Source organism: Berghia stephanieae, chromosome 10, assembly GCF_034508935.2.
Source record: "Berghia stephanieae isolate SIO BIC M18660-M18661 chromosome 10, UCSD_Bste_1.3, whole genome shotgun sequence".
In the NCBI taxonomy this organism is placed as follows: Eukaryota; Metazoa; Mollusca; class Gastropoda; order Nudibranchia; family Aeolidiidae; genus Berghia; species Berghia stephanieae.
In genome coordinates, this window is record NC_088369.1 from 36,954,393 (window position 1) to 36,971,892 (window position 17,500).

The window sequence follows — 17,500 nt, forward strand, 5'->3', positions numbered from 1 at the left end:
CTCTGTGTGCTTGTGTGTGTGTGTGTGTGTGTGGTGTGTGTGTGTGTGTCTGTATGCATGTTTTATAGATAGTATGCGCTTGGCCAAGATGCTCACAACATTGCCATCCGGAAGTATAACAGACCAACACACAAAACTATGTGAAACCTTTAACGTTTATAGTCTGGTTAAAACAGATTAGTGAGAATTACTCATAAACCCGGATGGCAAAAAGCAATAACAAAGAGACAAGTGACGTCAACTTCATTCTATCTATATACAAAGATCGAAGTTGACGTCACTTACTTGGGTCTTTGTTATTGTTTTTTTTTTTTTGCCATCCACGTTTATGAGTAATTCTCACTAAACGGTATTAAGTATTAACGAAACCATAAGCGTTTATGGTTAAACATAGGTTTGTGTTTTGGTCCGTTATAGATAGCATGCCCTTGGCTAAAAAGCTCAAAATATTGCCATCCGAAAGTATAACGGACCAACACATAAAATTATGTGTAACCATGAACTTTTATAATCTGGATAATACAGTTAAAACGCGGATGGCAAAAAACAATAACAAAGGCCGGAGTGACGTCAATTTCGATCTATCTATACTTCCGGATGGCAATGTTGTGAGCTTCTTAGCCAAGCGCATACTATCTATCCATACCTTTGAATGTGTGCATTTAATGCGCAGGGCAGGGGAAGTGATTAGGTGGATTTCAGATCATCAATTTCCGTTTACTTTTCCACTCGTCGCCGCCAGTTAATGACAGCTCAGTCAGTTAATGACAGTTTAATGTCGTGGGAACACAAACTGGAGTTGTGGATGGCATGGACTGTATATATAACGTTCCTCTCACGGCCAGGCGGAGTTGCCGTATCAGTAAGGTCGCGGGTTCGAGCCCTCAACTAAGAACACAACACATACCGCTCAACAGCCATTTAAGCAATATTACAAAAGACACAGCCCCTCCCTGCCCATAAGTCAACACCGCCCAATGAAATAGTAATACACCACTTGCTTGAATGTCAACCTCTTGAAGACCTGAGATGCACATTCCTCCCACCAAATCCAAGCATCAGTAACACACTTTATAGTCACCTGGAACAACTACAAAAGACGTCTAACTTCTACGTTATGGCACAAGACCGAAGGGCTAGAGCTCAGGTGGTCGCTGGTTCGGATAAGTAAGTAAGCCCTCATCGCCGGGAAATTTTTATTCTCTATCGTCTTTTGGCACTTTTTCAACATGTCAGTTCTATATTTATTGTGTACGACATATTATGATGTGTTGATGTAAAGCGCCAGTGAGGAAATTTAAATAGGCGTCAACAGTCATGACGTCACTTCCCTCATAATGACGCATAGTAACTTAGTTAACTGGTTCTAAACTATCTGAACAATGGTGAAATATTTCTCCGACGAGCATTAAAGTGTATCCAGAGGAGAAAAACATTATAAATCTGATCATGTTTTGACTTTTATACATTCTGATCGCACGACGTGAAAAAGTTCTAGCTAGCATGAAGAATAAAAGGTATTGATTTTCTTTGTTTACAACCAAGCTGCTCGTTGCTGGCCGGACGTGACATCAGACTATTGAATCCTATTTGAACGAGGCGCTATAATATACATTCATTATATTATAATATTGCCTTTGAGATATGGATATACCACAGAATTCTGAGAGTACCATGGACCAGAAAGAAATCAAATATTCTGGTTCTTATTAATACAGGGTCCAGAAAACTGTTGACAGAAGTTAAAATGAGAAAACTGACTTATTATGGACACATCCAGAGACACAACACCATAAAAAAATCAGTGCTAGAAGGAAAAGGTGCTGGCGGAAAGGCATGGGGCAAACCAAGGAAGTCCTGGATAGGAAATGTAGAGGCAACAACTGGCAAAAAGATAATGGGAGCGATCTATATTCATGTTTTCGTCCAACGAAGGTCATCAATCACACGATTTGTTGCTCTCCAACGATTGGATATTTCTTAACAAATGTAAACACGCTGCTTTGTTTACAAATGTTATAAACATACTCATGTGTCAAGCTGAATAAAATGACCAATCGTGATGTTAAATAATTCAAAATCTGTGAACACGTTTCACGAAGTGGGTCACTTTGAGTCCATTTTACAACGTGACCAATGACCTCAAACACACGGAACGTTAATATAGATCATTCCCATTGACTGCTCGGTAATAGTCTTCAACAGTCGTAACGTCACTTCCTTCCTAATGACGCATGGTAACTTAGTAACACTGGCTCTAAACTATCGGAACAATGGCGGACGCCCGTATGAAATATTTCTCCGGCGAGCATAAAAGCGTATCCAGAGGAAAAATAAACACCTAAATTTGATCATGTTTTGACTTTTACACATTCTTATCACAAGGGATGTGAAAAGTTCTAGCCAGCATGAAGAATAAAAAGTAATGATTTTCTTTGTTTAGAACCAAGGGCCGCCGTCGCCGGGCGGCGTGACATCAGACTACTGAATCCAATGGCCCTTGAGCGTGAAGAATGGCGATCCATGACATTCAACCACTGTTGGGAGAGGAACTCCGGTAAGGTTGGTATATATATATATATATATATATATATATATATATATATATATATATATATATATATATATATATATATATATATGTGATTTTCTACTCACCTCACCTTCCATTATTACAAAACAACAGTAGATCTACTCTGAATAAAAGAAAAAATAGACACGTTTTCAAAACTTTGGACAGAATAATCATCCTTCAAATAGCAATCGATTAAGATAACTCTCCGTTTGTAGCAAATCTCAAACTTGGCATTTCAATGAAAATAGATAGCATGCGCTTGCCTAAGAAGCTCACAACATTGCCATCCGGAAGTATAATGGACCAACACACAAAACTTTGTGTAACTATGAACGTTTATAGATAGTCTGGTTAATACAGTTTAGTGAGAATTAGTCATAAACACGGATGGCAAGAAAAAACAATAACAACGACCTGAGTGACGTCATTTTCGTTCTATCAATAATATACCCTTCAAATTCTAGCTCAATTTTAATATGAATTTTTTTTTTTTTTGATCCATTGATATTTAAAGGACGAGTTTTCTGACCAAAATTTTTAAAACGTCATTTTTCCAGAGTAGAGTATAAAGAAATACTAAGTGTACTAAGTCACTGAGGGGCCTGTGTACGTTCTGGATATAGGTTAATGGTGAACTGGGGGATTGGAAGAAGCATGAAGACTCCAGGGAATCCGTGCATAGATCTGTGAGAAGTCGTCTTATTATCGTTCTTGATATTTCATTAAATGGAGTGAGTAGGAAAGTGCCAGAAGACAACAGAGAATAAAAAAGTCGCGGCGGCGATAGGGGCTCGATCCCGCGACCTTACTGGTGTTGTGAATGAAAGTTATTGTATTCAAGTATAGTAACTTGTATCGTCCATCTGATGTAGTATCGTTCACAACTAGTGTCTGTTCTCGCGTGGCCTTCGTAAAGTTATGGCCTGTTACTGACCAAAAAAATGACGTCAAAATGCCAGTCTTTGGCCACAAAAGAAAACAAATCATGAGTTGTATTCAATAGTTCAACCAATTAAATAACTTTCCATGAGCTCTACTCACTAGGCTGTGCAAAAACAAAATAATGACGTCAATCTGCCTGTCCTTTTGGATTTCAGTGTCAGGCTATAACATAACGATGACGACGGTTCTAGTCACTACCTTGTTGAGAGTCATTCTGTATCCAACCGTCATCCTGTATACACGTATCTTATGTTATGTTGTTTAATAAATGTTCTTTACTGTAACAAGTTGATTGGTTGATTCTTGGAATAAAACGTCTTATTAATTAATGATCTAAGAACACAACAACTGATACGACAACTCCGCCTAGCCGGGGAGATCGTGACTCTAGCGTATCAGCTATCAACGACCCCCCAAAAAAGTCGCTTCAAACTTTAGTCTAACTAGAGCTTTCTCTCCTCGACTTCTTGAGGTCACGAGGTTCAACAATATTTCATTCCCGATTGTAAGTGTAAACTTAACCTGCTCATAGAGTCGTCAACACGGCAATTGACTCGGAAGTAACACAGTTACAACTCACGTGGTTGTATTCAACCAATCAGGGGCCTGTGTAAGTTCTGGATATAGGTTAATGGTGAACTGGGGGAATTGGAAGAAGCATGAACACTCCAGGTAATCCGTGCATAGATCTGTGAGAAGTCGTAACATTCTTGTGGCAATGTGGTCTTGTGGTATGACACTCGCTTTCGGATCAGAGGGTCCTGGGTTCGAGCCTCTCTCAGCTCATAGTTGAGTCCTTGGAAAAGGATCTTTACTCACATTCTCTCACCGTACTCGGTGTAAAATGAGTACCTGGCCGATAACAGCGTTGCCTCTGAGTGGAAAAAATGCAATATCGCCTAACAGGCGTCATGTCGCGTCTTACATGCTAAATGTTGTTGTTGGCCAGTGTACTCCTTTGTTAAGCGTTTTGAGCACGTTTAGTAGATATTGCGCTATATGAAAGCTCAATTTATTTTTAGTTCATCCCGACTTAATACACCCTTGGGAGGGTGGGTCCCGGGAGGGTGGGTCCCATCTTTATTTAAAAAATCACAATAGAGACATTGACATTTATCACGAATAATCGACTTTACGGATAATAGAATAATCGATTTTGATATCGTCCCCGCAGAATACATTGTAACCTTGATTCCCGTCTGGAGTTTATAGGATGTCATATCGATAATCGAATACATTTTGTGACCATCCATGTCAATTTGGTATTATGTCAAGTGGAAAAGATGATGAACATAAGATTTAATGTCGACATCTTTTCTTTCTTCTTTCTCGTCTTGTTTACCTCCTTATCGTCTTCCTTCTTCTCCTTCTTTTCTATTCTCCTCCTCCTCTTCTTCTTCTTCTTCTTCTTCTTCTTCTTCTTCTTCTTCTTCTTCTTCTTCTTCTTCTTCTTCTTCTTCTTCTTCTTCTTCTTCTTCTTCTTCATCATCTTCTTCTTCTTCTTCTTCTTCTTCTTCTTCTTCTTCTTCTTCTTCTTCTTCTTCTTCTTTCTTCTTCTTCTTCTTCTTCTTCTTCTTCTTCTTCTTCTTCTTCTTCTTCTTCTTTATCGTCATCGTCGTCATACTATTCTTCTTCTATCTTCTCTCCACCATTTCCTTCACACAAGGTTCTTCCTATTCCTCTTCTTGCACTCTCTCTCTCTCTCTCTCTCTCTCTCTCTCTCTCTTATATATATATATATATATATATATATATATATATATATATATATATATATATATATATATATTTATATGACATTCCCTCTCTTTCCAATCTATCTATCTAACTATCTACCTATCTTGTCTATCTATATAGCTATCTATCTTTATATATATATATATATATATATATATATATATATATATATATATATATATATATATATGTCCCTCCCTCTCTTTCCAATCTATCTATATATCTATATTTCTATTGATGCTATGCGTTTAGGCAAAATGCCCATACCATCCGTCAAACGGGACAAACATCCCAAAACACCAAACTATGTGTAACCTTTAACATTCGATAGATCTGATTGATACAATTTAGTGAGAACTTCTCATAAAAATTACTAGCTAAAAACAATAACAAAGAGCTGAGTGACGTCAATTTCGTTCCTTCTACATATCCCCTCGCCTCCTTCCACATTTTTTCATAATAATATTCTCCACCTCCCTCGATTAATGTGATAACACAAAGTATTTTACTCACACGAGAGTGACGCGACCTTGATTGGAGATTATGGCGGGTACCGCACCTGTCTGTATCTCACGACGATTACATGGAACAGAATACGGGCACGGGCATCTGACTAGAATCAACTGGTGGAAATCAACATTCGGGTAGGCTAAAAATAAAATATGAACAAATATATATACTTCTTCTTCTTCTAGGTTCCATGCCTGGTCCAGGCTTCGGATACTGCATGAATTATCTCTCTCCATTCCTCCCTGTCTCTTGCTTTTTCAAACAGCTCTTGGATTGTTAGGTTGGTGAAGCCCTTCAGTTGGTCTATGAGTGTTTTTCTTTGTCTCCCCCGGGCGCGTTTACCAGGTATTTTTCCACAACTTGCCAGGTATTCATTCTTATCTTTCCTTACTATGTGTCCGAAAAAGTATAGTTGTCGATCCACTATTAAGGGCATTAGTTTCCTTTGTTGGTATGTTTGTTTTAGCACTTCTTCGTTCGTTTTGTGTGCAGTATACGATATTCTCTGCATCCTTCTCAAGCACCACATTTCAAAAGCTTCAATGTTCTTTTGTGTTTCTGCATTTGTAGTCCAGCTTTCGCATCCGTATAACAAGATTGGCCACACGTAGCACTTCAAGACTCGGAATCTAATCCCGAACGACATCTGTTTGTTTTTCAAAATGTTTCCCAGGTCCATGAAGGCCTGTTTGGCTTGAGTTATTCTTGCTCGTATGTCTCGGTTACATTTTCCATCTGTTGTCACTATATATATACACTCAGCTCTTTGTTGTTGTTTTTGTCTACCACGAAATGAGAGTCGCTTTAATCGCTCGATATTTCAAGGACGAGTTTCCTGGCCAAAATGTTATAGACAGTTCGAAGATGACGTCACTCGGAACTTTGTTATTGTTTTTTGCCATCCGCATTTACGAGTAATGCTCACTGAACTGTATTAACCCGACTATAAACGTTCTTGGTTACACACAGTTTTGTGTGTTTGTCCGTTATACTTCCGGATGTCAATGTTATGAACTTCTTTACCAAGCGCATACTATATATATATATATATATATATATATATATATATATAATATATATATATATTCAGCTCTTTGTTATTGTTTTTGTTTACCACGAAATGAGAGTCGCTTTAATCGATCGATATTTCAAGGACGAGTTTCCAGGCCAAAATTTTATATACGTGTTGGTTTTTTTTTCCGAGTGAGGCAGTAAGAGTAAGGCAGATTTCATGGTAGATTGATCTTACTTTGTAGTTATTATGTGGCCTTGTCGTATGACATTCACCTTCGTGCCACTCCTCGAAAATAGGTGAGAAGTTGCCAGGCTTCTCCACCAGTGAGAGGAGACGCTGGATGGTAGCGAATCGGCTTCGGTCGAGAACCCGCGAGAGAGGGAATGGGATATCCCTCTGAAGCGCATAATGGACGGTGCCCTCGTTTCGAGCCGAAATAAGTCCCGGCAACCCTTGTACGCAGATTCCCTGACTACGGACAGAGCTGCACATACGAGATGGAAGTCGGTTTGGACGAATTCAACCCCTCGTGGGGGCGGGGACATACACTCCTCTAAGCTTGGTGAGAAGTTGCCAGGCTTCTACACCAGTTAAACGAGACACTGGGTGGTAGCGAATCGGCTTCGGTCGAGGACCTGCCTCACGGCAAAATCGCTTCATCAGTGGGGACTTTCCACCTGTCCAACACGTACCCGATGTGTTAGAACCCGAAACCGCAGAGCATCTAATTGAACCTTGTTTTGTGACGAAGCTTCCGGGCGAGTTTGCGACAGTGCACGAGTGCGGTAAGGAATTTGCTGATTGGGTCGATCGTCATAACATAGTAGTGTGAGCACCATTAGAACCTGCTGCCTTCGTGCCTGAAAGTCCCGGGATCGAGTCCCGCTTTAATTTGAACGGCGCAAAGTTGACTCCTTGGGGAAAAGCTCTTTCTATCATTATCTCGACGTACTCAGATACAAATGAGTACCTGGCCATTAATAGCGTTATCTCCGTTGGAAAAGAATTATAATATTACTTTACAAGTTATGTGTTGATTTTAATTGGGGACCCGTTATAGATAGTATGCTTTGGCTAAGAAGCTCACAACATTGCCATCCGGAAGTATAACGGACCATCACACAAAACTCTGTGTAATCATGAATTTTTGTAGTCTTGATAATACAGTTAAGTGAGAATTACACATAAACGCTGATGGCAAAAAAAAAGAAAATAATAACAAACACCCTAGTGACGTCAACGTCATTTTATCTATAAAGCGCGTAGAGCACATTAATTGGTTTATTGCCCTTTATAAATGTTAATCTATTATCGTCGAGGGTGATATCTCTTTATTCCTCTATCTATTTTTTAAAATGTATTTATTTATTTATCTATTTTTTTGTTTGTTTTCTTCTTGCATTTATCAGCTCTCTTTATCTTCATCAAAATGTTTTTATGCCATATTTGGCAAATTAAAATCGATCTTTAAAAAAGTCGATATAAGATTGTATTATTATCGATATTCTTCCCCCCCCCCCCCCCCCCCCCCCCCCCCCGCATATTAGCTGCGTAATGATATCCCAATTACACTAGATAAAAGGTCAACTTTCGATATCAAAGACAAATAGATGGGGGCTAAATATAGAAAAATGAATGCAGTATCTCGCTAATTATGTGAAAAAAAAAAAAAAAAAAAAAGAAGAAGAAGGAGAAGAAGAAGAAGAAGAAAGAAAGAAAGAAGAAGAAGAAGAAGAAGAAGAAGAAAAGAAGAAGAAGAAAAGAAGAAGAAAGAAGAAGAAGAAGAAGAAGAAGAAGAAAGAAGAAGAAGAAGAAGAAGAAGAAGAAGAAGAAGAAGAAAAGAAAAGAAGAAGAAAGAAGAAGAAGAAGAAGAAGAAGAAGAAGAAGAAGAAGAAGAAGAGAAGAAGAAGAAGAAGAAGAAAGAAGAAGAAGAAGAGAAGAAAGAAGAAGAAGAAGAAGAAGAAGAAGAAGAAGAAGAAGAAGAAGAAGAAGAAGAAGAAAAGAGAAGAAGAAGAAGAAGAAGAAGAAGAAGAAGAAGAAGAAGAAGAAGAAGAAAGAAGAAAAGAAGAAGAAGAAGAAGAAGAAGAAGAAGAAGAAGAAGAAGAAGAAGAAGAAGAAGAAGAAGAAGAAGAAGAAAGAAGAAGAAGAAGAAGAAGAAGAAGAAGAAGAAGAAGAAGAAGAAAGAAGAAGAAGAAGAAGAAGAAGAGAAGAAGAAGAAGAAGAAGAAAGAAGAAGAAGAAGAAGAAAGAAGAAGAAGAAGAAGAGAAGAAAGAAGAAGAAGAAGAGAAGAAGAAGAAGAAGAAGAAGAAGAAGAAGAAGAAGAAGAAGAAGAAAGAAGAAGAAGAAGAAGAGAAGAAGAAGAAGAAGAAGAAGAAGAGAAGGAAGAAAGAAAGAAGAAGAAGAAGAAGAAGAAGAAGAAGAAGAAGAAGAAGAAGAAGAAGAAGAAGAAGAAGAAGAAGAAGAAGAAGAAGAGAAGAAGAAGAAGAAGAAGAAGAAGAAGAAGAAAGAAGAAGAAGAAGAAAGAAAGAAGAAGAAGAAGAAGAAGAAGAAGAAGAGAAGAAGAAGAAGAAGAAGAAGAAGAAGAAGAAGAAGAAGAAGAAGAAGAAGAAGAAGAAGAAGAAGAGAAGAAAGAAGAGAAGAGAAGAAGAAGAAGAAGAAGAAGAAGAAGAAGAAGAAGAAGAAGAAGAGAGAAGAAGAAGAAGAAGAAGAAGAAGGAAAGAAGAAGAAGAAGAGAAGAAGAAGAAGAAGAAGAAAGAAGAAGAAAAGAAGAAGAAGAAGAAGAGAGAAGAAGAAGAGAAGAAGAGAAGAAGAAGAAGAAGAAGAAGAAGAAGAAGAAGAAGAAGAAGAAGAAGAAGAAGAAGAAGAGAAGAAGAAGAAGAAGAAGAAGAAGAAGAAGAAGAGAAGAAGAAGAAGAAGAAGAGAAGAGAAGAAGAAGAAGAAGAAGAAGAAGAAGAAGAAGAAGAAGAAGAAGAAGAAGAAGAAGAGAAGAAGAAGAAGAAGAAGAAGAAGAAGAAGAAGAAGAAGAAGAAGAAGAAGAAGAAGAAGAGAAAGAAAGAAGAAGAAGAAGAAGAAGAAGAAGAAGAAGAAGAAGAAGAAGAAGAAGAAGAGAAGAAGAAGAAGGAAGAAGAAGAAGAAGAAGAAGAAGAAGAAGAAGAAGAAGAAGAAGAAGAAGAAGAAGAAGAAGAAGAAGAAGAAGAAGAAGAAGAAGAAGAGAAGAAGAAGAAGAAGAAGAAGAAGAAGAAGAAGAAGAAGAAGAAGAAGAAGAAGAAGAAGAAGAAGAAGAAGAAGAAGAAGAAGAAGAAGAAAAGAAGAAGAAGAAGAAGAAGAAGAAGAAGAAGAAGAAGAAGAAGAAGAAGAAGAAGAAGAAGAAGAGAAGAAGAAGAAGAAGAAGAAGAAGAAGAAGGAAAGAAGGAAAGAAGGAAGAAGAAAGAAGAAGAAGAAGAAGAAGAGAAGAAGAAGAAGAAGAAGAAGAAGAAGAAGAAGAAGAAGAAGAAGAAGAAGAAGAAGAAGAAGAAGAAGAAGAAGAGAAGAAGAAGAAGAAGAAGAAGAAGAAGAAGAAGAAGGAAGAAGAAAGAAGAAGAGAAGAAGAAGAAGAAAGAAGAAGAAGAAGAAGAAGAAGAAGAAGAAGAGAAGAAGAAGAAGAAGAAGAAAGAAGAAGAAGAAGAAGAAGAAGAAGAGAGAAGAAGAAGAAGAAGAAGAAGAAGAAGAAGAAGAAGAAGAAGAAGAGAAGAAGAAGAAGAAAAGAAAAAGAAGAAGAAGAAGAAGAAGAGAGAAGAAGAGAAGAAGAAGAAGAAGAAGAAGAAGAAGAAGAAGAAGAAGAAGAAGAAGAGAAGAAGAAGAAGAAGAAGAAGAAGAAGAAAGAAGAAGAAGAAGAAGAAGAAGAAGAGAAGAAGAAGAGAGAAGAAGAAAGAAGAAGAAGAAAAAATGAAAAGACAGAGAGCAGTTATTTGGATACAAGATACAATTATTACTATGTTGAGAAAAACGGTTTAAATCAAAGTGTACTTTTTTGTGGATATGGTAAATCGAGTTGTTATGACCCGCCCATGGAGCCGGAGTTCATCCCGGTTTCTATAGCGTGAAAAGGACCATTTCGGTAGGACTCTAGTTTATCGCTCAGTACTTTCCACCTGATCTAACAGACCCAGCTACCCAATCACTGATAGGGTAGACAAAAGGGTCAGTAAAATTTAAAAAAATATCGACTGCACTCGGGATCGACCTCGGTCCCTTCGCGTGTGAAGCAAGTGCTCTACCAACTGAGCTATCGGAACCCCTCAAACTTAGGAGTTAAAAGAATATTGGGGGCAGCGTGGCTCAGAGGTACGGTCATTGCTTCGTACCCGAAGGTACCAAGTTCGATCACCCGCCGATGCGCTATGTGGCCTTGAGCAAGTCAGCTCAACCTAGCTCAATTTGCGGCGCTGCACTGCGGCTGACGCCCGGGTTTTTCCGGTCTTCCATTTGGGATAGACCTTAGAGACAAAATTCCCCTATGGGGTGAATAAAGGAAATTACATTTTATATTATAATTATATTGTATATTCAGAATCAGAATTTTGAAACATAGCAGGTAGTTTATATTATGCTTTAATAAGGAAAATAGAGTTGGATGGTTTAAACGATAGAGAATAAAATCTCACATTTCTGCTAATTTTAAGTTTATTATATTTGTATATTATTTATATTGGTATATTATTATTTATATATGTATTTATTCATTACTTATTCGTTTTTTGAATTTATTTATTCATTTATATATTTATTTATTATTTATTTGTTTATTTATTCATTCATTTATTTATTTATTTTTATTTATTGTATTTTTATTTATTTATTTATTTATTTATCTATTTATTTGGCATTGTGATGACTCCGACACGGGACACAAAGGAAAAAAAATCAGATTTGGTAGTTTACATATCTGGCCATTTGGGGTTTTCCAACATGTTTCCTGTTTTGTTTTGTTATTTTTTTTTCTCTCTGAGTGTGTGTGTGTATGTGTGTGTGTGTGTGTGTGTGCGTGTGTGTGTGTGTGTGTGTGATTTTACACCCTTCTTTGGAAACATCGGTCTCCTAGAAAAAAGGGGGAGGAGGGGGGGGGGGGGGGGTTGGGACAAGAAAGGAAGAAAACAATATGAAATCAAAAGAAAAAAAAAAAATAATAATAATAATAATAATAATAATAATAATAATAATAATAATAATAATAATAATAATAATAATAATAATAATAATAATAATAATAATAATAATAATAATAATAACAAAACATCTCCCAAAAAAAATAAAATAAATAAAGCAAAGAAGAACAAAAACCAAAACAAAAGAAACAGGAACAAAACCCACAGTGGCTGGCTCCATTTTTTAAATTCCGTTGACGGGTCGTTACGCATGCGCGGACGTGACTTCCGAGAGCCAGACCGGGTGAGATCGGTCCTTTTGTTTTGATTTTTCAATGATGATGTTTGTCTAATCGATCTAAGTGTGGCGGACGTAAGCACATTCTGTTGATGGCCGGACTCCGTCCAAGGACAATGGACGGGAGGTGGGATGATCTAAGTGTGGCGGACGTAAGCACATTCTGTTGATGGCCGGACTCCTCCAAGGACAATGGACGGGAGGTGGGATGATCTAAGTGTGGCGGACGTAAGCACATTCTGTTGATGGCCGGACTCCTCCAAGGACAATGGACGGGAGGTGGGATGATCTAAGTGTGGCGGACGTAAGCACATTCTGTTGATGGCCGGACTCCTCCAAGGACAATGGACGGGAGGTGGGATTAGTAGACCTACGGAGATAGCGGGAAAGGGGTTAGGGGTTGATAAGGGGCGGGGGGTGGGGGTGGGGAAGGACTCTGTGCGTAGCCTTCGTGAACTCACAGCCTGAACGTAACCATCGTTAACTTATAGCCTGACACTGACCAAAATTTGACGTTAAAATGCCAATATTTGGCCACAAAAGAAAACAAATCGTGAGTTGTATTCAATAGTTCAACCAATGGAATCATTTGATTCTTTGAGCACAACTAACGACAACTCATTAGGCGGTGCAAAAACAAAGAAGACGTCAAAATGCCAGTCTTTTTGGGTTTCAGTGTCAGGCTATAACTTAACGATGGCTACTGTCTGACACTGACCAAAAAATTACGTCAAAATGTCAGTCTTTGGCCACAAAAGAAAAATAATCGTGAGTTGTATTCAATGGGACCACTTGTTTCCATGAGCACTACTAACGACAACTCATTAGGTGGAAAGCAAACAATATAATATCAAAAGAAACAAAAATAATTATAATAATAAAAACAAAAGCAAAACATCGACAAAACAAAAAAAAGCAAAGAAGAACAAAAACAAAACTAAAAGAAACAGGAACAAAACCCACAGTGGCTGGCTCCATTTTTTAAATTCCCTTGACGACTCGTTACGCATGCGCGGACGTGACTTCCGAGAGCCAGACCGGGTGGGATCGGTCCTTTTGTTTTGATTTTTCAATGATGATGTTTGTCTAATCGATCTAAGTGTGGCGGACGTAAGCACATTCTGTTGATGGCCGGACTCCTCCAAGGACAATGGACGGGAGGTGGGATGATCTAAGTGTGGCGGACGTAAGCACATTCTGTTGATGGCCGGACTCCTCCCAGGACAATGGACGAGAGGTGGGATTAGTAGACCTACGGAGATAGCGGGAATGGGGTTGGGGGTTGATAAGGGTGTGTGTGTGGGGGAGGGGGTGGGGGGTTGGGGCCAGGGGTGGGGGTGCGGGAGGACTCTGCGTGAAGCCTTCGTTAACTTACAGCCTGACCGTAGCCATCGTTAACTTATAGATAGTATGCAGATGACGTCAATCAGGCCTTTGTTATTGTTTTTGCCATCCGCGTTTGTGAGTTGTTCTCACTAAACTGTATTAACCAGACTATAAAAGTTCATGGTTACACAGAGTTTGTGTGTTGGTCCGTTATACTTCCGTATGGCAATGTTGTGAACTCCTTGGCCAAGCGCATTCTATCTATAGCCTGACAATGACCAAAAAATGACGTCAAAATACCAGACTTTGGCCACAAAAGAAAACAAATCGTGAGTTGTATTCAATAGTTCAACAAATGGGAACACTTGTTTCCACGAGCACTACTAACTCACTAGGCGGTGCAAAAACAAATAATGACGTCAAATTGCTAGTCCTTTTGGGTTTCAGTGCCAGGCTATAACTTATCGATGGCTATGGCCTGACAGTGACCGAAAAATGACGTCAAAAGTCAAGTCTTTGGCCACAAAGGAAACAAATAGTGAGTTGTATTTCAATAGTTCAACCAATAGAATCATTGTTTCCTTGAGCTGCTCTACCAACGACAACTCACTAGACGCTGCACAAACCTTAAAAATGACGTCAAACTATAAGTCTGAGTGGGTTCTTGTGTCAGGCTATAAGTTAACGATGGCTACGCTCTGCGGTCAATCCGGCGCAATTCACATGCGCAGAATGACGTCACAAATAGGCCACGCCAGGTACTCATTTTACACCTGAGTACAATGAGAGAATGTGAGTAATAAGAGCCTTCTCCAAAGATTTAACTATGCGCTGAGCGAGCGAGGCTCGAACCCAGGACCTTCCCACCCGAAAGCGAGTGTCACAAAGGACACAAGACCACATTATAGCCTCACGTATTACTTTATACGTATCCTGTAACAAATATGACCCTTCGCCTCAAAACGGTATTAAGTCGGGATGGTTAAGATGTTGAAAATTGAATTTATAGCCAGAAATATCAGACTTGTGTTGAGTTTATATGATTTATTGAGGAAAATGTATAACATTTTCTAGGGCGCTAATGCCAACAATTTACATTTTTGACCAGTTTAACATTTAATTCGGCTTTTAAGCATATGGTTCGTTCCGACATAATACCGTTTTGGGACGATGGGTCACAAATGATCTATAAGAATGGCAAGGATCCATTGACGTGAATATGATAAATAATAATGATAATAATATATCGGATATGCAAATGAGGCTGGATTGCCATGAATATTCATGACATTATATTAAACGTTGATAAGGATGCTTATCATGATTGGAACCAATGACCCACTTGGCGAACGTTGACATCCTTCAGTCATAAAACAATAAATCATATAAATAAATAGATAAATAAATAGACAAGTAAATAGATAAATAAATATATAGAAAAAAAAATCAAATAAATAGATAATATTAGATAATAGATATAAATAAATGAATATATACATAAATAAATAAAAGATCAATAATTAAATAAATAAATAGACAAATAAATACATAGATAAAAAAAGTAGATAAATAGATAAATAAACAAATAGAGAAATAGATAAATATATAAATAAACAAATAAATAAATACATTAATAAATACATCAATACACAAATAAATAAATAAATAGATTAATTAATTAATTAATTAATTGATTAATTAATTAACTAATATATTATAAATAAATAGATAAATTATTAAACTAATATAAAAAATAATTCAATTAATAAATAAATAGATAAATTATTAAATTAATAATTAAATAATTTAATTAATTAATTAGTATATAATAAATAAATGAATAAATAAATAAATAAATAAGTAAATAAATAAATAATACAAGATGCATTTTCTTGTTTTTAGACCATCAGTTTGATGACAATGGCGAACGAGATTTGTTTTTCTCTCTTTTTTTATAATTCTCATGACCAACAAGGCTGTAGTGAAACGTTTTCAATGCACCAATTTGACATTTTGTTTGTTTATCTATATACGATGTTTTGTGGACTACCTAGATAATATCCACGCATCAATTTTGATCTTTTCTGTGCTTGTATCAAATATTAATATTTATATGTGACCCCTCGTCTCAAAACGGTATTAAGTCGGGATGATTAAGTTGCCGAAAATTGAATTTGTGGCCAGAAATATCAGACTCAAGTTGAGTTTGGATGCTTTATAGAGGAGAGTGAATATCCTATTTTAGAGTGCTAAATATCAATAATTCATATTTTTGACTAGTTTAACTATAATTAGACTTTTTAGCATCTGGTCCATCCCGACATAATACCGTTTTGAGACGTTGGGTCACATATAAAATAAAAAAAATAATTAATAAAATTCTCTTTTTCATAATAACAATATATGGCACTTATATAGCGCTTTATCCCGTTGTCACAGGCTCTAAGTGCTTTACAGTGATATAAAACAAAACATATTACATACAGTAAGACAAGCTTGATGGAAAAGTGATACGAATTCAATTTAATTTAATAACCACAAAATATGATAATAATGCAACAGTATTCATCCCCAAGGGGAAATTTGTCTCTAGGGTCTATTTATTATTCCAAAGGAAGACCGGAATAACCCAGGTGTTAGCCGCAGTGCAGCGCCGGTAAGTTAGCTAGGGCAAGGTGACTTCCTCAAGGCCACACAACGAGGCGGGTAGTCGAACTCGGTACCTTTTGGGTACGAAGCAAAGACAGTACCTCTGAGCCACGCTGCTGCCCCCAATATCTTTTTTATTTGAAAAAAAAAATTTACAGGACATATTTTAAAGGTCTGACTGTGCGGTTATGTGGTCTAGTGGTATGACACTCGCTTTCGGATCAGAAGGTCCTGGGTTCAAGCCTCGCTCGCTCGGCGCATAATTGAGTCCTAGGAAAAGTCTCTTTACTTACATTCTCTCACCCTACTCAGGTGTAAAATGAGTACCTGCTCGTTAACAGCGTTGTCTCTATCGTGTCGGGAAAAATTGCAATATAGCCTAACAGTCAGGCGTCATATCCTGTTCTACATGGTACGTGTTGTTGTTGGTCATGGACCCCTTTGGAAAGCGCGTTGAGCACGTTCAGTGGATATTGCGCTATATAAAGGCTCAACTTTATAATGATCATGATATGATATGTGACCCCTATGTCTCAAAACGGTATTAAGTCGGGATGATTAAGTTGCTAAACATTGAATTTGTGGCCAGAAATATCAGACTTGAGTTGAGTTTGGATGCTTTATAGAGGAGAATGAATATCCTATTTTAGAGTGCTAAATATGAATAATTCATATTTTTGACTGGTTTAACTATAATTGGACTTTTTAGCATCTGGTCCATCCCGACATAATACCGTTTTGAGACGTTGGGTCACATATTAGATACGTTTAAGGTAAAACATGGCTTTAACTTTTGGTTAATTTTCATTTAACTTGCGGGAATTGGATTCAATAGTCTGATGTCACGACGCCCAGAAACGGCGAGCAGCGTAGTTCTAAAAAAAGAAAATCGGTACTTTTTATTCTTCATGTTGGCTGGAACTTTTCATGTCATGTGATCAGAATGTTTAAAAGTAAAAACATGATCAGATTTATAATATTTTCTCCTCTGGATACACTTTTATGCTCGTCGGAGAAATATTTCATAAGGGCGTCCACCATTGATCCGATAGTTTAAAACCAGTTACTAAGTTATTATGCGTCATTACGAGGGAAGTGACGTCATAACTGTTGAAGCCTATTGTGAGGATGTTATTTATACGCACAGATTCATTATGCTCACAATTTATAGGGCTGATTGAAATCGGCTGTTTGGCATTCTCTAATGATGGCTATGAACCATGGCCTACGTGAGAGAACTATAGTTACCTCATGCTATGAACACGACATAATAATCCCTGTTGTTCACAACAAAGATTTTTTTTTAATGTAAGCGTTGAGTCGGG

General features: G+C 37.4%; 1 protein-coding gene across 2 annotated transcripts in view; it reads right to left on the bottom strand.

Moving 5' to 3' along the window:
- LOC144981071 (uncharacterized) overlaps nt 1–17,500 on the bottom strand; it is a 466,989-nt gene that overhangs the window by 241,953 nt on the left and 207,536 nt on the right. Inside the window, exon 1 of one of the 2 annotated variants that reach the window (XM_078929183.1) lies at nt 5,768–5,903. The exons of the other annotated variant lie outside the window; for it this stretch is intronic. The gene's annotated coding sequence lies outside the window, so the exon portion shown is untranslated. Of the gene's footprint in view, nt 1–5,767; nt 5,904–17,500 lie in introns of those variants that run through there. 2 annotated transcript variants of the gene reach the window in all.